Source organism: Schistosoma mansoni, chromosome 6 (assembly GCF_000237925.1).
Source record: "Schistosoma mansoni strain Puerto Rico chromosome 6, complete genome".
Classification (NCBI taxonomy): domain Eukaryota; kingdom Metazoa; phylum Platyhelminthes; class Trematoda; order Strigeidida; family Schistosomatidae; genus Schistosoma; species Schistosoma mansoni.
The window spans coordinates 16,809,688-16,836,332 of NC_031500.1; the positions used below are offsets into that span (position 1 = coordinate 16,809,688).

The 26,645-nt window shown below is 33.1% G+C and overlaps 1 non-coding gene across 1 annotated transcript; it reads left to right on the plus strand.

The window, feature by feature from the left end:
• The first annotated feature begins 7,637 nt into the window (after positions 1–7,637).
• On the plus strand, positions 7,638–7,709 carry Smp_tRNA_02116_Pseudo_CGA.1.1. Its single transcript has one exon. It is a non-coding gene (tRNA).
• Positions 7,710–26,645: the final 18,936 nt, after the last annotated feature.

Below are 26,645 nucleotides of genomic sequence, written 5' to 3' on the forward strand. Positions count from 1 at the left end.
ATATGGAGGGGGGTGATATGAAACATATTTCATTCAAATGATGTTGGCTAATATAAACAACGTAATCACGCATACTTGATATATATATATATATATATATATATATATATATATATATATATATAGTTGACTAGATACTCCAATATGTACTTTGCTAATCTTAACAACAGTGTACTTTTTCAAAGTACCCATATATATACGTAATCTCTACATGATAGTTCTGAGATTTAAAATAACTGCGATATCACTATGCGTTATATTTTAGAATCAATGATCATAGTTTGTTATTTATTGATTTTTTCATATTTGAAATCATGACCATGTGTGACCAGTGGAGTTTAACCAAGTCTGTCGTAGAGATATCAAGACAATTGTTGAACGATCGGTCAAACATCGTGGGTTGGTTGAAGTTAGACATAAACACCGTTGAATTCCGGCCGGCTCAGTGGTCTATCGGTTAAGTGCTCGAGCGCGAGACTGGTAGGTCCTGGGTTCAAATCTCGCTCGAGAGGCGGGATCGTGGATGCGCACTGCCACTGAGGAGTCCCATAATAGGATGAAACGGCAGCCTAGTGCTTCCAGGTTTTTCATGGTGGTCTAGCTTCAATTGACTCATGATTTCAACTATGAAAATATTGAAATATCCACAAAAACCCCTTCTGATTTATTGATTTATTAAATCAATAAGTAACATAATTAGAATTCTGGAGCATTGAATATAAACTACTTAGAGTGTCTTTGTATTCAAAGCTATTATTTTGTCACAGACTCGAAATGAGAAGACAATTTTTTCAAACCATTATAATTGTCTGAGTTTACAGCTCAGTATATAGTGCTTTCTATGGCTGATACTTTATAGCTTACCATTGTCTTTATTTATCAGAACCTAATTGTTTCTTTTTAAGAATTGTAAGTCGAATTACAAAACCTTCAAATTTGTCACTTGTATCTTAGTTACCACAGTAGTTGTTGAAAATTCACTGTTTTCTACTATTCATCCTACATCTTGCTTTTAAACAGATCACCTGCTAAATCCTTAATAATATAACGAAAGTTACTTAGATTACCGTCAGTCAGTCAGTCACAACGTAAAATTTAGTACGTACGTACACCAGTTCGAGTTGCCATACCACATTAGCACAGAGATGAAGTTGTCGATTTAAATCTCATAGTGGTAGAAGTAGTAAGAGTATAAGCAGTAATCGGAAAGATTGGGGGTTGAAGATGTTATTAAAGGAGTATAATCCAGTGAAATAAATTTGGAAAGAGAAAAAGGATAGGGACATGAGGAATTCAGAGCATTAGAATTTGGTAGAACACAAAGAGTGGATGCACTTTGTCCATGGCAAAGGATTTTGATTACCGTACACAGGGAATCTTTTGTGTATAAGAATTTTAAAAATTACTTTAAGTGTTTATCTATTATTTAAAAAGCTTTAAGGTGCAAGAAGTTAATTCATGACTTGAAATATAGTAATTAAGCCATAAATCAATGTCATTTTATTTAATTTTCAATATGATTGTCAGATCATATTGATAAACTTCTCTTTATGACTATTAAACTAAGTGATACGACGTCGAAGTATGATTTTTATGTTAAGTAATTGTAGATATCAAATAGAGAACTGAGAGTTCGCGTTTCATGTTCTCTATATATCTCATCGGCAATATTTTGAGATAAATGATGACGATAATGAAAATTATTTATTTATTTATTTAAACACATAAATATTGGCATTAGGGGGCACCAGATACATATGCGGCACACAAATCTCATTTGATTTGTGTAAGTACTATGATACTGCCCAGGTGCCCAAATTTAAACAGGTGGTTTTCTTAAGGGGCAAATCCAGAGCCTTTGATCTAAAGGTCTGATCCACAAGACAGTGGAGCATCGTACGGAAATGCAGTCCCATGGCAGGTGGTGACCAACGATTGATTGATACGCCATTTGTTCCCTCAGGATACTGGAGCTCATGTATACCATTGGTTTGGAATCAGGGTTTTCCAACTTCCCTAGTTGGATTTTCCGTGTCCACCCATCCGGTTATATCGCCAGACATTCGCTTTTCGTCCTCTCAATTTCGTAAACAACAGGAATGTCGAGAGAAGGCAGTCAGTAGGACTTCTCTGACAGAGGCTATATAAGCGTGGTCATGTGAGAGCGTTTGGGGGCCGAGAAGCGATGAAAATAATACTCTATTAAGAGACTTATACTAAATGAAAACTGCTTTTAATGTATTGAACATTGACAGATCATAGTGTTGCTAAATTTCTTTGAAAAAATAAAGCAAACAAACCTTATCGGTTGATAATATTCACCCTAAACTGTACTTCATCTACATAGGATTTACTTCCCTATACATATATAGATGCATTAATTAGTAAAAATCTTGTTTTCGTTAAAAATTTATTCTATTTTCACAATGTTTTATTAAGCCAACATAACTTACTAATTATGTGCATAATTATATAAATTTAAAAGTATGTTTTACTGTAGTTATAACTTGTTCTTGTTCTTGTTCTTGTTCTTCTTCTTCAGAAGAAGAAGGAACTAATGTAACCATTTCAGTATTGATGTTTGTTTGGGTTGTGAACATGTATATGGAGATATATATATATATATATATGCATGTGTGCGTGTGTGTGTGTACTTGTTACATTGGCAAATAAAGGATAACATAATTAGTAAACGATAAAAATAGTTTATTATTTGCTTTACTGTACCATTTATTATGTGACCACCACAAGGTATCAAATGTCTATTATTATCATTATTATTATTATTATTATTATTCACAGTTATATAACATTCATGACTTTGACTATATATATATATATACATGGGAATATGATTATGGTATTCTATGTTGGATAGACAATGATAAGTTATGCAAGTTGTTGTTTAATGAAATCAAGTTTGATAAATGATTATTTAGCTTAGAATGATAATTTATAAGCAAACCCATATTACATAACTAACACAAATATTCTAGGTTCTATTAGTAGTAGGTAATTGAATTCAGTTATTATTATTATTATTATTTTATTTATCAGTCAGCTACAACGTAGGATCAGGCACATTTATGCATCGGTCCAAGTTGCCATACCTCTCTGATTAGCACAACAAGATGAACACTGGATTCATAGAAGTACTTAATGTAGTGGTGATAATATATAAATGAAATATTGTATATAAGTATATAGTATAGGAAGGAAGAAACGTTATGAAGCAATTTTAATCTCAAGGTTTAAGGGAAGATAAAGAGTGTATACACCTAAGCCATTGTGATCGATTCTGAGCCATGTCACCTAGAGTCTCCAACTATTGGTTACGATAGTCACGTAGACCCCAACCAAGTAGTCTGCATCTACCAACATGGCTCCAGACTAGAAGTTAGTAATTTCAAGCACTGATGCCACGTTTTGGTTTGGCTGCAACTTGTAAAACAAAAAGCTGGATTAACAAACCATCAAAGTACTTACGGAATCTAAATGAATAACTATTTCGGTGATAAAGGTAAATATGTATAAAATTTGGAGTTTCTCTGTAATTGTATATATATTTTTAAGTGAGTTCTGAGTAAATTACAACTTTAAGGTAGGATTTCACTGACATGTAGGATCAGAAACATTTTTGTATGTGTTACCTTTCTCAGTTGTAGAATAATTCAAAACTGTAGATAAGTACTTGAACTCACCTAATATGATCATTTTCAACACCTTTTGTTCTTCACTGAGCTTTGTAATCTTGAACATTTACGTTTGGTTTAGTGTATTAACCTTTTTAAATATCACAGAATTAACAATCGAACGAAATTTACCTTGTTATGCAATAAATGTTACTTTCGTTGTTGAATAATGTTACTTAAATAAAGAACTTACAGCTTCAGTGAAGTATATGGTGTTTATCTTAAGAAATATTAGAACTCAATAAAGAAGATCAAATCTTTATACTTATCTTTAAACTATTTTCCAACAGATACAACTCAATTTACCTTAAATAAAAAGTAAAGTGGAACAGTATTTGAATCTTAAACTTGCTGTTTCAAAATCTTTTACTTTAGTTACTAAATTTACAACTGTTCTTTTGATTGACATTATGATTCGATCAATTTTACACCATCATTGAAAATCTACAAGTACTGGACGGCCGTTTTGTCCTAGTATGGGATTGTTCAACAGTGCGTATTCACGATCCCCACACACAGGATTCGAACCCAGAACTTTCGGTCTCATTCACGAACACTTAACCTGTAGATCACTGGGCCGACATCCAACTGTGTTAATGTCTACTACTTCTAGGTTTTTACTGGTTGTCTAATACTGATCGATTCATGATCTCAATCAAAACTCAATAATCTTCACAACTTCAACCCATTGCACAAGCAAGTGGCTATCAGGACTCAGTAGCTCAGTGAATAACGCGATGGCATTTGAAGCGAATATTGCTGTGTTCGAGTCCCAGAGTAAACATCAAATCCGAGATGTAGGTACATCCAGGTGACGAGTCCCAAAATTGAACGAAACGCGCGTCAAACTGGATTCCACTGCTAGCCACTATCCATCTTTGCTTATAATCTTCACAACTCTTTACTGATGACTTCTTTTATCTAATCTCTAATGAAGGAGGTGAAGAACGAATTTTTTCTTCTTAAATTTATTATCTATTATCCATTCATTCATTCATTATAATATTTAACCTTGATAGTCTAAAAATATAAACGTTTTTTTTTAAATATAGAGTCATGGTATTATACAAAACAGTTGTTCTTCTTATTTTACATGGGTTATAGTTGATATCTATTCCCTTGTAATCTTGAAGAAACCACCCTGAGATTTCTATATCCATTTATCCTGTAAGAAACAACTGATAATCAGTAGTTTATATAATTAAGAAAGGTATAACTGTTATGTGTTCTATATAGAACACCTGTTTATAACTTGTTTTATCCATGGATAATTGTATATTTTATTTATAAACTATTCAATCTTATCTAATCACTATGGATAGACAGATAAATAAAGCACTGGACACTGATACGTTCCTCTTTTGTTGTTGTTGTTGCTCATTTCATTTAGTTACATATGTGTATTACATTATTTCCTTGTTGTATTTACATACAGATTTATGTCTGGTCAACATTAAGATATATACTGTTTTTGTGTTTGTTTTAAATATGTGATAAAAGATAAGCATATTGTAAAGATGGTCAAATCAAAATAAGTGAAGTTATAAGTTCGAGTCTATGATTTTGATAACCCTTTGATTAGTATGTAACCTCATTTGTTATTTATTGTCAAATAAAATTATAATATAATCTTTCCTAGCCTCCTGTAGACATATATTTTCCATATAACTGGTAGGTCCCAGGCAAGGCGAGGTCGTGGATGCGCACTACCACTTAGGAGTCCCACAATAGGAAGAAACGGCCATCCACTGCTTCCAGGTTTTCCATGATGGTCTAGCTTCAATTGACGTACGCTTTCACCCATGAAAATAATTTAATCATTAGCTTTTTATATTTAAATCATTAAATTACTATATAACTTAGATGTCAGAAGGAGGTTTTGTACCTAAAATATAATTTATATGCTGTGTATTATAATTACCTAAATCAATTCGTGTTGTTTGTTTAAAGTGGGAGTTATTCACAATGTTACATTTTAGATCATCAGTATTGTAAAAGTGATAAAAAGGTAATATCAATTGAAACGGCAACATCATAAAATATTTTAGTGGAAATAGATTTTTCTAAAGAGAAATAAATCCACGAAGTGAAAGATACAATTGGTTGTTCATTGATTGGAGATCATTGTCAAATTTCTCTAGTTCTAGGTAAGGATTGTAGATTGATTGATGAATTAGTGAAACTTTATCAGTTGAGATGGCTGGGATACGTGTTACGTATGCCCAACCACCGACTGCCTCAACGTGCGATGTTTTGTGGTGTTTTATTTATTTATTTAAACACATATATATTGGTACAAAAGGGCACCAGGTACATATGCGCCACACTATTTGTGTGTGTGGGCTGTGATACTGCCCGGGTGCCCAAACCGAAGCAGGTGGTTTTCTTAGGGGGCCACACCCCGAGCCTTTGACCAAAAGGTCCGATCCACAAGGCAATGGAGCATCGTGAGGAGATGCAGTCCCATGGTAGCCGTTGACCAATGACAGGTTCGTCCGCCATTCGTTCCATCAGGATACTGGAGCCCATGTGCACCATTGGTTTGGAATCAGGGTTTTCCAACTCCCCTAGGTGGACCCTCCGTGTCCACCAACCCGGTTAAAGCGCCGGACATTCGCTTTTCGTCCTCTCACTTTCGTAAACAACACCCCCGCCACGAGAAGGCAGTGAGTAGGACTTCCCTGGCAGAGGCTATATATTCGCTGGCCATGTGCGAGCATTTCGAGAGGGAGAGTAGACTCTCCCCACTCTCGGCCGTACCAGGGCATTTGGGGGCTTTGTGGTGTAGGAGTAGGTTGGAAGAAAGCTAGGCGCGGCCAGATCAAAACGTGGCACAAATCCATGAAGTCACTGACAAGTAGACTGAGTCATGTTGGTAGGTGTAGACTACCTGGTTGAGATCCGCGAGATGATAACAATCGATGGTTAGATGCCATGAATGACATGGCTCAAAATCGTTTGCAATGGCGAAGGTGCATCCACTCTTTGTGTTCTCCCAAATTCTAGTCTTCTGAATTCTTCATATCTCTATCTTTTTTTCTCTTTTCAAATTTATTTCACTGGATTATACTCCTTCAATAACATCTTCAAACCCTAATCTTTCGGATTACTGCTTATACTCTTAGTACTTCTACCATTATGGGATTTGAATGGACAACTGCATCTCTGTGTTAATGTGTTATGGCAACTCGAACTGGTGTACGTACGTACTAAGTTCTACGTTGTGACTGACTGAATGAGTTCTTTGATAGTGATGGACTTCTATCAATCAAATTTCAATGTAACCACTAGTCTAAGTGACCCGATTTTGCATGCATTGTATTGAAATGTTGGGTAGTTGAAGCTATTCAACAAGAAACCCACAACTTAGGTATCGTGTTAATTGGCATTCATCAGTAATGTGTGCCTGAATTTAAAGAGAATTGATGCTCTTAAATAAAATTGAAACTCGAGAGCTACAGGAAAATATAAAATAAATTGATCTATTCTACAGCAACTGGTTCTAAGACATGCCACCTATGATTCCTAACCATAAATTACAATTATCTTTCTGACTTACATTAAAACTTCTACACCTTCCAATATGACTTCGTTCAACAATCAAGGATAACAGGGATTGATGAAAAAATAATTCCTTTTAATTATGAATGCCACACACCTCTTGTTTATACTGTACTTCTTAAAGATGTCAACGTCATTAGATAGTCCCACTATGATTTCCATTGTTTCAATATATCATTAGTTGCTTTTTTGATCATTTTCTATTGTTATACTGTTTTTTTCAGGTATAGAAAGCTATTTTAGTCGATTTGACTTATTTGTCTGATATATTTTTTGGATAGTTATTCATTTATTCAAATGACCTTTTTATATTGTGAATAGGGTTGGCTTACAAAAACACTTATTTCTCTCTTAGTTATTAGACATTAACACCGTTGGATGCCAGCTCAGTGGTCTATCGGTTATGGGCTTCGGCTCGAGACCGGTAGGTCCTGGGTTCGAATCTCGCGAGAGCGGGTTCGTGGATGCGCACTGCTGAGGAGTCCCACAATAGGATGAAACGGCCGTCCAGTGTTTCCAGGTTTTCCATAGTGGTCTAGCTTCAATCGACTCATGATTTCAACTTTGAAAAATACTGAAATCTCCACAAAACCCCTTCTGAAATGAAAAGTAACTTAAAATTCCAAATTCAGTTGTATTTTTACCCAACACTAAATAAGTCTCTGCCAAAAACGAAAGAATAGTTTCTAAAAAAAACACTTTCTATTGTTATCATCACTTTTTTCGTCATAGTTATACGAATTTTTTACAAATGTTTTGTAATAGTACTAATAATGATACTAGTTGTGGTATTAACAAAGCATATTAGGTGTAGTCTATAAATTGTGATTGTTACCAGTTATATATATATATATATATAATACTCGGTCCTTAATGCAACTACGGTCGTTTTTGAATGTTCGAATAAAAAAACTAACGTTGATTGTTATTATTATTGTTTCAACGGTGAAGTAGGAGAACAGAAAATAGTATTGAGAATAAATAAATGATAAATTTCGATCATTTTTCTTGTTATCCATCCTCCTTATCATCATTGTCGTCGCTCCTCTCGTACACCCACCCACTCACCCACCAGTTTTTAGGCGCTGCTCGCCTATTATTCAATAATAGTAATAATAATAATATGTTCATTTTCACCTCATCATCGCCTATATATTAATAATAGTCATAATGATAATCTTGTCCGTACTATATATCTATATATAAATATATTGTTACAGTTCTTTTCAATTCTCTGTCAGGAACTGTATCATCATAATCCAAAGTGATAATTTTCATATATGCACAAAACAAGAGAGTGATATACATAGAAAAAAACAAACAAGGAAAGACAGGTTTTTCTGACTTACTACTGCCTAATGTACGAACATATATACATAAATATATAATACCAGTAGATTCGATTGTTATTATTATTATTATTATTAGTAGTAGTAGTGATTAGTTATTACTATCAATATTGATATGTGTATATCTGTTACATATAGAGTTACTTTTGTTCATACCAGACGATTATACTTGATAGGATATGTTCATGAATGAGTGAATGAATGAATAAGGCAGTGTCGGTGTGTCGATTTATACATATTTAAAAGTTTATATATGATGAATTGTTTGATATATATTTATCATTGTGTCCATTATTAACTGACAGAAAGTAGCCAAACGTTATTAACATTTGATATTTTTACTTCATATGTTTGATGTAGGTTTGTTCGCTAAGCTGGATGATTTGCTCGTGGAGCTTTCATCGTCCTTTTGAACGATATCATCAGCGCAGACTTCTACCTGAAGTTTGTGCTAATGATGTCGCTCAGAAGGACGATGAAAGCTCCACGACCAAACCATCCAGCTCAGAGAATAAACCTACATCAAAATCACTCACCTGAGCTACAAATCTTCTCCACCACTTCATATTTTTATTTGTACATGTACATATATGTATATTTCTTCACAAATTTAACAATGACGGGTTAATTCGAAGGTGATTCTTAATTTTGGTTCCCTTTATACTGATGTATGGAACATATTTATAGGATTTCTTATTTTTTTTCTACCGCACTATGTCATACAAGCTACCTCAATTGTATTTAAACAGTTGGCGTCTAGGCTTTCTTAGTAGAAAGTTGCCTTGAAAAATCTTGTACTGTTAGTTATTCATCATAGTAGGTCGTTAGAATTAGTGAAGATTAAGATTTAGTATCGCCAACCTCTGTGATCATTTTAATTTTATTTTATTTTTACAAACTCACATGTTTAAATCTTTGATACAAATAGTTCTACTCCCTATGTGGAGAAACTGACCATCTCAAAGTTGAAGATTACTTGACTATTTTTTGGGTACCATTATCATCGTTTTCGATAGATTGTTTGCTAATACTGACAATACCATGTATCAAATTTTTTATTTACAACTGATGACACTTGAAAAAAAAGTTACACTTTTTTATGCACATAGCAACACAGTGTAGAACGCTTGGACTACTACGTGATGTTACGCTAAATGTAATTCCAAGTTTTAAATTTTACAATTAAAAGTTGTTATATGTCAGCTTGTGTTATTATGTCACAAACGGATATACTTCGCTTTTTTATTCATCAATCATGAACCAGTCAATGTTAGACCACTATCGAAGACCTGGAAGCACTGGACAACCATTTCATCCTATTGTGAGACTCCTCAGCAGTGCGCATCCACGATCTTCACGCGGAATTCGAACCCGAGACCTTTGGTCTCGCTCGCTAACGCTTAACCTCTAGATAACTGACCCGGCATCCAACCATGTTCATGTCTAACTTCAACCAATTCACGAGTGAAAACAATACACTTTCATTGTAATCAACATGATAGATAGATATTGCTCTTGTTACATGTTAACTGTTTACTGAACAGCATTGATTTTACATGTTTACCAGCTAAAGTATTTCACTTCTAATCTCTGAATTACACATTCGAATCCTATTCTCTCCACGTTGGTTTAGCCAGCTAAGTGATATCGTCACACTAATCCTCACACACACACACACATAAAATTTAACAACTTTTAAAGTCTAATGGATAAACTCCTTTCTAGTTATATACTAAGATACAGTGTATTATTTCAGTGTACAAAGTGTAGGTACCATCGATATATTTTTTTGTCATTATTTATATACTGTATAATATTTTTTTCCCATTTTTTTCCTCTTCTATTGGCTACTAAATCAATAACACCCTACATGTATGATTATTATTATTATCATTATTATTATTATTATTTCCACTGTTATGATTGAATGCACAAAAGCAAGAATAAGAAATCATAATTTTTAATAAATGAATAATATATGTATATATATATATATATATCAACTATGAATCATTTTTGTGTGTGTGTGTTCACCATGGAAACTCTATATTAAGGTATAATAGTAATAATAATCATAACAACTAATATGCTATCTAAGCAAGCAATATTATGTATGTGCATTTTGTGGTGGTCTGCATTATGTTGTATTAGGTGTATTGCAGGTGAAATTATGCATCTATTTGTGCCTATATATGTTCACACACACATACATACTTACATAAATACACTCATGCACACACACACAAACCAATTAATATGTTCATGGTATTATATCTGTTATTAATGCACATATACATACCCATGCCCTGTCTAATAGACATCGTGAGACATAACAATCAAGTATTGTATTTCTGACGGTTACTTAAACTGTGTATTTATTATTATTATTATTCTATTCTTTTAATTAAATAATTGAGTGTTTTTTTGGAGGGGGGTTGTCCGAATTCTCCATGTTTATGTCTCTATTACTTATTATTATTGTTTTGTGCATATATATACATATATCTGGTCCCCCCTCCCCTTGTACCAATATTTATATGTTCAAATAATAATGACTACTATTATTATTATTATTATTATTATTATTATTATACGTTCCAGATTTATTCCATTTTTATTTATAAAAAAAACATTTGTCCATATAACTATACCTTGACAACAGTAACAACGACAATGACTAGTGAATATATTTTTCCACAGGATTCATTATATGAAACCGAGTCAACCAATGAAGTGCATTGGATATTATTAGTATTATTTTAAAGGTGAGATTAATAAATTAAATTAGGTGTACCAGTGGCTTCAATTTGTAGCTATCTCTTTAACATTTTGAAGTAAAAGTGAATAGTTGTTGTGAACACTTTAAGTTGATCATGTTCAAGAAGGGCCTTTGCGTCATTACAAAATGAATGAGCATCATTATACCAAATTAATAATCTCTCTAATACACCAAACAATCCAACTTTGTCGCCTTATATTTTAATTATTCACTCAACTGAATTATCGTATGTAAAAAATGCATTAAAAATATTAGTGATTGAATTACTGATAATCTTTTATAGTGCTATTCACTTTCATATTCCGTGTCTCAGTTGGATAAATGAATGGAATACAATATTAGATGATTGAGAAATCTTAGATTGATTAGTTTCTATAAATTGAAAGTAGCTAGAATATTTGAAACATCATACAGGTTGGCAAAGATGGATAGTGGCTAGCAGTGGAATCCAGGATGCGCGTTTCGTCCTATTTGGGACTCGTCACCTGGATGTATCTACATCTCAGAGTTGATGTTCACTCTGAGACTCGAACCCAGTACCTTTCGCTTCAAACGCAATCGCGTTTTGCACTCGGCCACTGAGTCTTGATGGCCACTTGCTTGTGCGATGGGGTGAAGTTTGAATTCACTTAGTATTGTTTTGTTTGAATCTTCCCATTGATCGAGGCAATAGGCACAGTATGCACATATGCCAATAAGAGACTGACTAGTCTCAGTCCTAAAACATCAATGGGAAAATTCAAACAAAACAATACTAAGTGAATCATACAGGTTGGTTCTTTCAAACAGAAAGGTTGAACTTGTATCATAGAATCTGCATTGTTTTATTATTTGAACGAAGAATTAGTCATTGCTTAATAATGATATACCGAATTGTCTAAATCCTAATGCCATGAAACATGAATATCTAATTTATATATACAATAAACTAAAAGTCTTAAATTTGAATATTGTATTAAAGATTAGGGTTCATTACTTTTATTCCTAAAAAAATTTCCGATACTCTGTGGTTTACTACAATTAATTCAATGATCCATAATTCAATGATCTCGTAGTAATATATGTTTGTTTTTTCCTATCAAATCACGTGATAAATAGACCAAATGTAAATTTCAATTGCATTTTATTTTTGCAAAATGAAACAAAGTTAACACTGTTTTAATGTTGGAATTACTAGTATGCTGCAGACATATATATATAGCCCCGAATGCCCTGGTACGGCCGAGAGTGGAGAGAGTCTGCTCTCCCTCTCCAAATGCTCTCACATGACCACGCGTATATGTCCTCTGCCAGGGAAGTCCTAATCACTGCCTTTTCACACCAGGGGTGTTGTTTACAAAATTGAGAGGACGAAAAACGAATGTCCGGCGCTTTACCCAAGTTGGTGGACACGGATAGTCCACTTAGGGGAGTTGGAAAACCCTCATTCCAAACCAATGGTGCACATAGGCTCCAGTATCCTGAAGGAACAAATGGCATATGAATCAATCGTTGGTCACTGACTACCATGGGACTGCATCTCCTGACGTTGATCCACAGTCTTGTGGATCAGACCATTAGGTCAAAGTCTCCGGGTGTGGCTCTCTAAGAAAACCACTTGTTTCAGTTTGGGCACCTGGGCAGTATCATAACCCTCACACAAATCAAATGAGATTTATGTGTTGCATATATATCTGGTATTTCCTTGTACCAATATTTATGTGTTTAAATAAATAAAAATAATTATAAAAAAGACATATGTCATTCAATTCAAAATGTGAGATCTACTTCTGTGTATATCATTTTGATAATACTGGGTATCTTTGTACTTGTTCTTATATGAGTAATAATAGAATTTTCAAGGTTAATTTGATTTGTCTCATATTCAACTTATCAAATTTAAATTTATCTTATTCTAACTACTTATTTATTCATGCATTCAATTTGTATGTATCATACAATGAATAAATATGTCAGTTACTTGACATATATGTACATACATAGATATATATACTTGTAAGGTATAGATATATGTATACGCTTAGTTGCTCATACAAGTACTCAGTTGAATAATTTTTCATTTATTCACAGTTGATTTTTTGTTTTAATGTTCTAGGACTCAAAAAATATAGGTTTGCAAATTTATAAACAGTTTAACAATTTTCCTGGAGAAATTGTACGTGGTGTATTAGTTCTTTTCAGTTTATATATCCCCTTCCAGCCATATAGAATGGTGAAGCCTAGTAGGTCCTTCTGGTGAAGAGTGCTACATCGAAGCACGGCACAACTGCCCGGGGTGGGATAGCTGTTTCTGTACTGCTTACTCAGAACCATTACATAACTCTCACAACCCATTTTTTTGTCTTTTTGTTTTTATTTTTATTTGGGCAGACTCATTTATTTATTTTTACCTGTCTTTCGAACCCTCAATAGTTATGCAATGACTCCTAGTAGCATTCGTAATCGTTTTTTTTGGGTATTGGTAGAGTGGTTGATTAGGCCGATCTCGACCACCCACGATTAACCGTTCACGTTAGTTCATGGAAACAGTCCCATGATCCAGGAGGCACGACGAGGACGTGTGAGTCGGATTTTGCCCCCATATATATATATATATTGAAAGTAATGGACAGAAAGACTATGCCTTCCAAGTATTAAATACCTATATATATTGAAAAGTGAATTTAATTTTTTTGGATCATTCTAGTTGGTCTATAGTAATAGTAATATTCTTCAGTTGTTTCTTTTCCCCCACTTTATACTCATAACATATACATTCACTTTGTGAATTATAGGAGATAATGTTAGTTGATGATGAGAAATAGTTTTTTTTATGGTTAACTCTAGAAAAACAAATCATTTATAGTAGAACTATAATTCTGTTGTTATGTGGTAGGTCATTTAATTTTTGTAACTAAGAGACTAAATCAAAATATTACAAACAAATTCTTCAATGTTTAGGTGATTTTATAATTGTTGTTACGTGATTAGTGCATATGGATCGGGTATTATTCCTTGTCTTCAATCTATTCAAGTTTTTCCTTGTTATTGTCGATCTGTCGGAATCATTCAGCAAATGATTGATCAGATTAAACGAAGACTATTTGATAAAGTGATGTGCGTTTTTTTCTTCTTTTTCATACTTCATTTGGGTGTTGTAGTTGAATTAGTCCATTAATCACATTCGTAAAATGTTGATCCGCTTATTTTTATAAATACCAATTCGAGAAAATGAAGTAGAGATGATCACTTAGTTAGTTGTAAACAACGTAAGAGGTGGTAAACCGGTACAGTAAGGAAGCAAAGGATTGATGATAATGATAATACCAGTCGTGATGGAAAATGTGTCTTAAGAGGTGTCGTTTAAAGGGAAAGAACGAATGAGTTTTTATTGTATCCGAACAAAGAATAAATGAATGGTAACTGCTAGGAATTATTTATGAATCGTTATTTAACATATTCTTATTAGATAATTACTGAGTAATTAGATTAAACATATATTCGTATTCCTTTCATCATAAGCTTTCATTCTGACATATTGGCTACTGTCATACTATTTACCATTCTTAATTTATTCCCAATTTATCAGTTACAGCATCCTACATTCACAGCCACTTTTGACTTGATCTTGTGATGCAGTCTGGTCTGTTTGTACATAAACCATGTATGTCTGAAATATACGATTTATACAGTGGAGGCTGATATTTGTGTTCTGAGACGAACGAGCCAGTCTAGGCCCAATAAGGACTCAGAGTTGACTCTCTGGCTGCTCTTGTTGGTTAACGCACTAATGATTAAGCATAGGAACAAGGTCTATTCTTCATTAGTCATATTCTAACGTATTCGTATAGTGACCAAGATCCCACATCAGGGTATCAAGTATCCGAGTGTGTGTGACACGTGTCCGACACAACGTAGTTTATGTATCCTCATGGTTTCATCTAATAGTGTACACCTGAACACAAAGTTATTTATGAATAGACAAAGGCATCTGTAAAGAGTATTTCCAGTCCAAAAAAATTTTAAAAAATATTAAAATACTACTTCTCTGAATATTTTACTGTCTACAAATTTTCCATATTAATTTATTCATTCATATATCTAGTTGTCAGATTTTTTTTCCTGACATTTTATACAAATCAGTTTTACTTCTAATGTACATTTGTTTACCAAATCAACCTAACCCTCTCCTCTCCTATTAAAACTTCAATTTAATATGAACAATTGCTTTATTTATCATTTGATTATAATTTTCAGTCAGTCAGTTACAACGTAGAACTTCGTATGTACGTACACCAGTTCGAGTTGCCATAACACATTAACACAGAGATGAAGTTGTCGTTCAAATCCCATAGTGGTAGAATTAGTAAGAGTATAAACAGTAATCCGAAAGATTAGGGTTTGAAGATGTTATTGAAGGAGTATAATCCAGTGAAGTAAATTTGGAAAGAGAGAAAAGATAGAGACATGAAGAATTCAGAAGATTAGAATTCGGTAGAACACAAAGAGTGGATGCACCTTCGCTATTGCAAACAATTTTGAGCCATGTCATTCAAGGTCTCTAACCATCTATTGCTATCATCTTGCGGATCTCAACCAGATAGTCTACACCTACCAACATGGTTCAGTCAACTTGTCAGTGACTTCATGGATTTGTGCCACGTTTTGATCTGACCGCCCCTAGCTCTCTTACAACCTACTCCTACACCATAAAACATTGCATGTTGATGGTTGTGCATACGTAGCATGTATCCCAGCCATCTCAACTGATAAAGTTTCACTACTTCATCAATCGATTTGCCATCCTTACCTAGTACTCGTTTCCTAACGAATTCATTACTTACTCGGTGGTCCCAGGATATACGAGCGATGCTTGGTGATTATAATTTTAACTTAAGCATAATACTTTATATACAACAATTTATCTATTAACAAAATATATACCTTTTTCCAAATAATAATCAACCCATCTATATACAATGTCTAGAGTAATCTCTTTAGAGTATAATTCATTAAATTAAAGATTATTTCATCACTATCCGAAGGGGGGGGGTTTGTGGAGATTTCAGTAATTTTATATAGTTGAAATCATAAGTCAATTGAAGCTAGACCACTATGACCGTCTAGTGCTTCCATTATTTAATTGTTATTAATGATTTATTTCAGATAGTATTAGTTATTTTAATTTAATGATTACTTTCTCAGTTTGTTTGTTTTTTGCATCATACATCATTTTATTAATGGATTTAATATAAGTAGTATGATACACTTGTTTTTCTAATTGTTATAAGTAGTATGTTGTCGTTATTGTTTTTTTTTCACTTCACTTCACTTCTCTTCTTACTTCTTTGTTATCATCATCTTTTGAAGGAATCGTTGATTATTTACATCTGTGCTAATGTGGTATGGCAACTCGAACTGATGTACGTACGTACGTACGAAGTTCTACGTTGTGACTGACTGACTGACTGAATATTTACTATTTACATTCGTTTACTTTAAGTCAGGTTATATAAAAATCCTGATAAATTAAATCCACTTTGTTAGGATTTAAAACAAAGATATTCGTAAATATATGGTCTATAACATAAGTGATACTTGAAGGAGAATTGTCTTCGGAAATACAAGAAGACTATGTTCTTCTGATAATCTACTGAGTCGGTGATTAACAATTGGTTCATGCGCCACTCGTTCCTTCAGGATACTGCAGTTCATGTGCACCATTGGTTTGGAATGAGGGTTTTCCAACTCCTCTAGGTAGAATGCCGTGTCCACCAATCCGGTTAAAGCGTCGAACATTCTATTTTCATCCTCTCCATTTTGTAAACAACACCCCTGATGTGAGAAGGCAATGAGTAGGACTTGCTTGACAGAGGCTATATACGCGTGTCCATGTGAGAGCATTTGGAGAGGAAGAGCGGACTGTCCCTATTCTCGGCCGTACCAGGGCATTCGGGGGCCCAGTGCTTCCAGGTTTTCTATGATGGTCTAGCTTTAATGAACTCATGAATTCAACTGTTAAATGTAAGATAGTTTTTTTAAAATTTGACTGACGTATAATATATCTATACATTTCAAATCAACATAGATTTCATGTTCAACTCTATCCTACTGCATACATTTCAGCAATCATGACAGCAATCATGACACTAGATTGATTACATTATACCTTTGTGTAACTTAAATTATAGAATAATAATAATAATAATAATAATGGTAGTTTGTTTTTACTTTCTCCTATTTCTTCTTTACTACTAACATGAAATGAGTTGTTATTATTTTGAATGAAAGAATTTTTCTTTTTCTCTTTTTTAATATTCTTTTCTTTTTCTGTTGATGTAAAGAATGGTCCATTTGATTTGATACTCATTTCGGTCTCGTTGTTGTTGATGTTGTTGATGATGATGATGTACACATACTTTTCTAATTTCTAGTTAGATTTTGTTATGAGCAAAATCTACTTTACTTGTTTAGAATTAGCTAATGAATAAGTTTGAACATACATGTTCAATTTATTTACCAGATACAAATTTGTGTATTACACTTTGATGATTAGTGATATTACTACTATCCGGTTAGTCAGGTTTTGATGTACAACTTGTTACTTGACATCGAATGCCTTAACAAGTAGATAATATTTTGATGTAGGTTTGTTCTCTGAGCTAGATGGTTTGGTTGTGGAGCTTTCATCATCCTTATGAACGACATCATCAGCATAAACTTCGGGTAGAAGTGAAGTGTTTGAATTTCTCCATATGTGATTCACAGTTTGTCTTGTGCACCTCGATGTTGATTGGTTCTTATTGACCTTAAATCTGTCAAACCATCCAGTTCAGAGAAAAAACCTACATCAAAATCATCCATCTGAGCTACAAATCTTCTCTACCAACTAGGTAATAATCTTGAAATATGAAAGAACTGAATGATTCTGGTATTATGGTTTGCGCTTCCAATATGGATAGATATAAGTAATATGTAATAGGATTAATAAATGGAATGCTTACCAGCAGGAGATTGCAATGAAGAGAACAGGAAAAAAATCTAAGGACAATTAGTAAAACATCAGAATTAGAAGAATGATGGAGTATGTAAAGGATTTCTGGAAGGAAGATGTGCAAATGATGTATTTAATGTATGATTCTTATATGTTACAAAGCCATTGTATGATTTTGCATAAAACAATAAATTGGTTTCCCCCACCAAGTCTTCGTCCACTACAGGATTACAACACTGTATATTTTATAATACGATTGTTCGCGTATCTAGGAATTTACTCTCAATTAGAATTTGTTGTAAAGTATGACTGTAATTTGTAATGTCTAATGTCTTTGGTGATATGAGCTGTGTGGCTAAATCTTGTCTTGTTTTAGAAAGACTCTCGAAGGTTTTAGAAAAGTTGTTCTCAACATTGTATGTTAGAATGTTATATTTTTTTGTAATTTGCTTTTACTTCAGTCAATCAACTTATTCTCATTAGGATGATAACAAAACACTTAGCAAGTATTCCAACATTACTTAGTTTCATAGTTGAAATCATGAGTCAATTGAAGCTAGACCACCATGGAAAACCTGGAAGCACTGGACGGCCGTTTCGTCCTAATATGGGACATTAACACCGTTGGATACCGGCTCAGTGGTCTATCTGTTAAGGGCTCTGGCTCGAGACTAGTAGGTCCTGGGTTTGAATCTCGCGAGTGCGGAATCGTGTATGCGCACTGCTGGAGTCCCATAATAGGATGGTTTAGCTTCAATTAACTCATGATTTCAATTATGAAAATACTAAATTCTCCACAAAACCCCCTCTGATTACTTAGTTTATCTAATTGATAGCTTCATTGACTAACTTAATTTGTCCACAAAACCTTCGTATTTCTCCTACTTACCCCATTTAATCTATTTTATATGTCTCTATCTTAGAGTACGAATATAAAGTGGACTGTTACACAATATATAATTATTCTTTTATGAACAACAAAATTGTAATTTATTCAGATCACTAATTGATTTAAGTCAGTCAACTATTAAAAACTAATAATCACTAGGCATCTGTTTCTTCCTGGTATGGGGGACTCCTTATCAGTACGTTACCAAGAGCCCAGGTTTAGTTCATTGTATTAAAACAATTTTATTGATCTAGTGAATTGGAGACATATTTTACCGTTCCTCCGCTGGTAACCACATATATATATATATACTTTTAAAATCTTGATTTTGAAAAGTAATAGTCGTTTTTTCCCAAAACAATAAACAACACTAATAATCTTTTCATATTTTTCCTATTCAATATGAACACTTAAGTGTTTATGATAAATGTAACTAAAAAAAAACCCCATTTGCACAGAATTTACGTACTTTCAGTTGTCTACTTTCCACCTCTCTCTGTCTCGATATGTACATTTCAATATTGGTATACATATGTCAGTGTGAATTATTCATAGACTACAATATACCTCCATTCATATCATGAGATAATGACGCCTCATTACCTATATATTTATATATACTGAGGTACTTTAATCCTATTAATTCATTCCAGCTAACTTATGATTAACTATTAAACATTTAAAATTGTAAAGCAATATTAGTTAGGCATCATTTTATCGTTTATCTTCTGTAGTAAAACTCATTAAGGGAAAAGAAACAGCTATAGTCATTTCATTTTTATTCCTTTTTTTAGTTGACATGGAGTAAGAAAAGGGAACAGTACAAATTGTTAACTAGTTAGTCAGTTAGTTAATTTTTGACATGTACTACTACTACTACCAATAATAATAATAATCAGTACATGTTATTCTTATTGTCTATCTAATGAGAAAGATTGTATCTAAGATAAACTATGTTAGTCATTATCACACTTTTTGAACTTTGTCAATAATTAACGGTGAAATTTTGATGGAGTTTTCATTTTATTCTCTTCACACAATGAAGCTCATCTATGTGTTGTTGTTGTCGAAATATTCCTACCGCAAAGTAACAAACGCCATATGATAAGTCCAATTGGTCACCTATTAAACATTCAATGATAATAACTAATGTTATTATCATTACTATTATTATTTAGTAATTTCCTCCTTCTATTGAATTAAACTAACCAGGGTGTCGTTGTCGTCGCTTTTTGTTTAAAAAGAATGTTCCTTTTGACTTTTTTTTCTCCACATATGTCTCGATATTTTATAATCAGTACATGTCTTACCATTGATGATTAGATCAGCATTCCCTGGCATTGTAGACATTTACATTTAGATGATGAATTTACAGTTTTGAAGAACAAAACACAATAGCCAAAACACGCACATATAAGATTGTATGGTGAATGTCAACAGAACATCTGTTTATTATCAAGCTCTCTCTCTCTCTCTCGCACACACACACACTGTTTACGATGCTCAGAAAGTAGTAAACTCGATAGAACACTATAAACGCAAACTCAATCTATTATTTCTCTCCCTCAAAAAAATCCGATATGGTGAAACTATTCTAATGTCATATCATTTAGTATAATGGTAGTACGAACTTTTTCCATTAATCGATAGATGTTGATTAATTGTAAGAGGGTTACAACTGCAACATTTTCTTATATGTATTGGTTGTACTACCTGGAATAAAATAATAATAGTGGATTAGATGTGGAATTATTGATTACCGAGTAATAGTTATGCTTTGCAAAAAAAAGCAAGCAAGGGTTTACTTAATTCACCTACATGGAACAGAATGAGTATCATTTGTGGCTCCGTATACCAATTATTTAGATGGTATAATAACTTGTCACACACAATAAGATAAAATAGTTTGACTGTAGCTAATATAATTAAACGGATAAGATTACTTATTTATCAATTACGAAACTATGTGTTAGACTTTAAGGTCACTAGTATTGTTGTATAGATGTGACTTACTCACCGAGTACATGTTCATTTACATGGTCATACTTTATGTATAATGCTATCCCATTGTCTAAACTGATACTAGTTAATTGGGACTCGAACCCTCGACTTATTGGTTGAAAGTAGAACGCGTTAATCATTAAGTCATTACTCCACTGTTCTATGTGAGGATCAATGATACTACTCAATTTCTTAAACTGAATGAACTAAAACAAATATTATCCAACATTCTAATAAATATACGTCAAATTCTTTACTTACACTAAGTTATCGCTCCATTAACATTAATAAATTAACCAATAAACTGTCATCAAATATTTTAAAGCTCTTCCCCCATCCTGTATTTTTCAGTTAATTACAAATGTAGTGTATAGACGGGATGATGTTCTTTTCCATTCTAAACACTACCTAGTTATGTTATTATCATTCTTTTTTTTTTTACATTTTTCTAGAACAAAATTCCAAATAGAATTTTTTTTAATGCTTATGTGTGTATGGGGGTGGGGTGGGGTGGGTATACTTGTAAGATAACACAACATTACCAATATCATCATTAATCATATGAAAATAAAATTACTGTTATAACAATGATAAGATATTTCTTGTTCCTTGTTCATTTATTCTAAGAAAAGAAACTTATTGCTGAAGATTAGACTATCATCATTTTTTTTCTCGTTCGTCTTTTCACTTTATCATCACTTTTCATATTGGGAATATTTTCTCCTTCTTCTTTTACTCCGACTACTACTACTTCTTCGGTTAGGGTTATTAATGGTAGTAGTAGTAGTAATGATGATGAAGCATCTGTTGGACCTATACTATCCTCTCTCTCTATATATATATATGTGTGTGTTCTTCCATTCTCGCCCCCTCCCCCCCTACCGTCCAAAAAATTAAATTAAATAGTATGATGGAGATCTTTAAACGATTAAAACAGAATAATTTTACTCTTGATAATTTATCATTTGTTTATCAGGATACTTTTTTTTTCTTTCTTAATTCTCTCTGTTATTTGGCCTTTACATGGTGTTGTTCTTGTTACTGTAAGTGATAAACTATAACCAATCAAGATAGAGACAAGAAAGTAAGAGTGGGGTAAAATGTATGTGTAATATAGATATACATATATACTCATTGATAGATGTATGTCTTCATTTTTATCATTATCATTATTCATGTAATAAATATTCTGTTTGAGTAGTTAATTACATTGATAACACAATGTTTTAATCAAACATCTAATATTTTATGATATAAGTGGGAATTTAATGAGGGACGAAAGGAAGAAAAGAGATGTTGAGGTTAATGAATTGGACTGAATGAAATAGTTTGGTTTGGTAGACTAGTTTCATGAATTATACAAGCACACAGTTATTGGTTATAATCATCAGAAGAGGTTTTTGTGAAGATTTAGTATTTTCATAGTTGAAAGCGTGAGTCAATTGAAGGTAGACCACCGTAGATGCGCACTGCTGAGGAGTCCCACAATAGAACGAAACGGCCATCCAGTGCTTCCAGGTTTTCCATGGTGATCTAGCTTCAATTGACTTACGCTTTCAACTATGAAAATAATAATAATAGTGATGATCAATACTGGCATTACTTACTTACTTACGCCTGTTACCCCTCGTCGAGGAGCATAGGCCGCTTACCAGCATTCTCCATCCAACTCTGTCCTGAGCCTTCCTTTCCAGTTCTTTCCAGTTGTTATTCATCCTTTTCATATTTGCTTCTATTTCCCGGCGTAATGTGTTCTTTGGCCTTCCTCTTTTCCTTTTCCCTTCCGGATTCCAAGTTAGGGATTGCCTTGTAATGCACATTGGTGATTTCCTTAATGTATGTCTGATCTACTTGCAACGTCTTTTCCTAATTTCCTCTTCAGCTGGAAGCTGGTTTGTCCTCTCCCATAAAACGCTGTTGCTGATAGTATCCGGCCAATGGATGTTGAGTATTTTGCGTAGACAACTGTTTATAAATACTTGTATCTTCCTGATGATAGTCGTAGTAGTTCTCCACGTTTCAGCTCCATACAGTAGGACTGTCTTGACGTTCGTATTGAAGATTCTGACTTTGAAACTAGTTGACAGTTGTTTTGATTCCCATATGTTCTTCAATTGTAGAAATGCTGACCTCGCAATACTGGCATAAAACTAAGAAAAAGGGATCACAATCCATGTGAACTTCATGTTGACTTGAGTGTTATTGATCAATTTTCTATCATGTTGCTTAGATGACAGATATTCAAGTTTAGTTTTTTGTTGTTGCTTTTTTTTTATTCGTTTTGGATTATGTGATATAGTGAGTGCATACCAATGTGGAATTATAACCTGAGTAACAAACATCTGACACTTGATTTAAAATATTCCCATACTAGGATGAAACGGTCGTCCAGTGCTTCCAGGTTTTTTTATGGTGGTCTAGCTTCAATTGACTCATGAATTCAACGATTAAATATTTCTTTCATTGAAATTTGTTTGTTACGAAGATCAACTTTATAAGATATATGTATCAATTGGGTAACTAAGTTTTCTCAACTGAATTATGAGTAAAATAACTTAATAGAGTTAGGGTGAGGAAATGAATTAAACTTGATTGGTATACCAATTTATGTATGTGTATTTAATAACTCACATTTGAATATAGAAGAAAAGTTAAGTAATTGAATTCCAACCAAAAATGTGTGTAAAAAACAATGACACTGTGTTAACCAAACATTGGTGCAAAGGGGCAACAAAATATATATGCGCCACAAAGTGTAGTTATCATTCAGTTTGTGTATCGGGTGGGATACTACCTGGGTACCCAAACCAAAGTACATGGTTCTCTTAGAGGGCCACACCTCAAACCTTTGACTTAGAGATCTAATCCAAAAGACAATGGAACAACGTTGGGAAATTTTTTCGAGTCATATCTTCTGTCGCTGATACTATTACTGTAGTGAACGAATACTCAGGTGGGGATAACCAATTTATTATTTAGTGCAAAATTACAATCTTCTTAAATTATGAAAACTGTACATTAAATACTTCATTTGCACATCTTCCATCAGTCATTCTTTACACCTTTCATGATTCTTTAAATATTCCATTCCTTTACGTTTCCCTTTTTGTTATCTTCAGTCCGATTTTCTCAACCTTCTTTTGATAGGCATTCCACTTTTGATCGGTGTTACGTACTAATCATTGTTTGTTTATTTTACTTTTCATCCACATTAGTAATTAATTACTATGTGTTTGCATAATCCTCTTTTTGTGAAAGGAATGTTTCCACCATGGAATCAACTTAATCATTGTCTTTTGTCTTTTAATTATCATATTATATTACTCTTGTTTATTTTTTTTTGGAATTTTATTAATTCATCCATCTTTTGTATAAAGTACTTTCTTGTGTACACCTTCTTGTTATGGAACAGATTTTTTATTCTGTACATTTTATTCTTTTCTTTCTATACCTTCCGCTTAGTCTTCATTCATAATCTTCCTGGCACGTACACAGATACTATTTATTTGTCTATCTGTTTATATGTGTGTGTGTGAGGGTGGACATTACACTAGTCTCATTATTACTTCAAAGTCGAGTAGTGATTAATTTTCATTTTGAAAAGTTTCATTTTTCTTGAGAATGTTAGAAAAAAATTATCTTTATTTATTTTTCAAAGTTTTTTTTTCGTGTAAAAATGTTTACCCTCACTCACTCACTCACTCACTCGCACACACACACATATTCAATGAATATTTACTTGTTTTCTCCTCGGAAATTTACGCCGTTGTTGTCATCGTTTGATTACTTTTTCTTCTTGTTTTTTTTCCAAGAAATAATATAATTTGAGATACATAATCTGATTCTCTGTCTCCCGGTATCTTAACTGTTGTAATGGAAACATTGAAATGGATATTAGTTTATATTTTGGAAGAATAAGAGGTACTTAGATATAAGCACTAGAGAATTTTTGTGAGTAAAGTTCATGATATTAGTTTATTCACTAAAAAGAGTTCAGTAGATCTGAATTTTATTTTTGCTACTATTATGGAAGAGTTTAAATGTCTCTTGAAATCACGGACTGATCTAAGGTAGACTATCATTAAAAATTGGGAGCACTGGATACCCGTTTCATTCTAGTACAGGAGTCCTCAACAGTGCTCATCCATCATCCCGTGCGTAGTAATGCAACACAGAACCTTCGATCTCGCGTGTGAATACATAATATCTAGACCTCTGAACCTCAATCGAATGTTGTGATAATTTGACTTCAATCAACCCATGATACTGGACGACAATCTCCTATTGTGTTGGTTAGTTATGTTCGTTATACGTGAAATGGTTTAGCTTTACTTGTTTATGTACCATTCATAATTTTCCATTGTTCGATCTCAATAGTTCCTTTGAAACTATGTTTCTTATATATAAGGTTTGATTGCTCTCAATATTATTCCTTATGCTATACGTCTCATCTTTTTGACTTCCTCTCACTCTGTACTGATACTAGATGTGAAAGTGTTGACCCATATGCAATTATACCAGATTCTGAATTGATCATGATTGCTTGACTGACTGACTAACTGACTACAGTTGTTTGAAACATCAAGAGATTAAAATCTATTCTTCTTTCGAATTAGTTCGTATTTATTGTATCCTTTACTATTACTGTTGCTCTCACCATGAAGATTTGCCTTTTCAAGTGAATAGTTGAGTTTGAATACCACTACCACTACAATCAAGACACCAATATTATGTTAGAGTTATATTTTCTATCTTTATTCCATGTTGTTTTGTTCTGTTTAATATATGTTCCTATTTCCCTTACACACAATACATTCCCAGTGTTTGCATATATCACTTCCTATTTATTTCTTGTGTTCTTTTGGATATTTATTCTGTTGATAAGTCGTTTGATTTCTTTCACTCTCCCTCTCCCTCCCACTCTCTCCCTCTCCCTCACTCTTTCTTTCTGAATAACGCAAAAATTGTGTTTATGTCATAATAAACTTTTTTGTAGAAATTACCAAATTAAAATTCTCTAGGTAATGAGAAGAGAAATGAGTTTCACAAATTTTTTTTCTCTTCATATTTAACCAAAGAGAATGACTTCTAAGTTATTACAATCGGTTTCTTAGTAGTAAACTCATGTAAGTTGAGTTTTATTGTGTAGGACATTAGTTAACCATATATATATATATGTATGAACAAGCCCAGTGCCTTGAGGACTCTTATATATATATATATTTCTTGGTTATTATTGTACATTGACAACTTGATATACATTTTTTTTCTATATTATGAAAATCATTACTTTCATTAGGATATATATTAATTTATGAAGAAAATGTATTTATTGTTATTAGAAGGGGTTTTGTGGAGATTTCAGCGCGAGACTTATCGTGGGTTCGAATCTCGCGAAGCG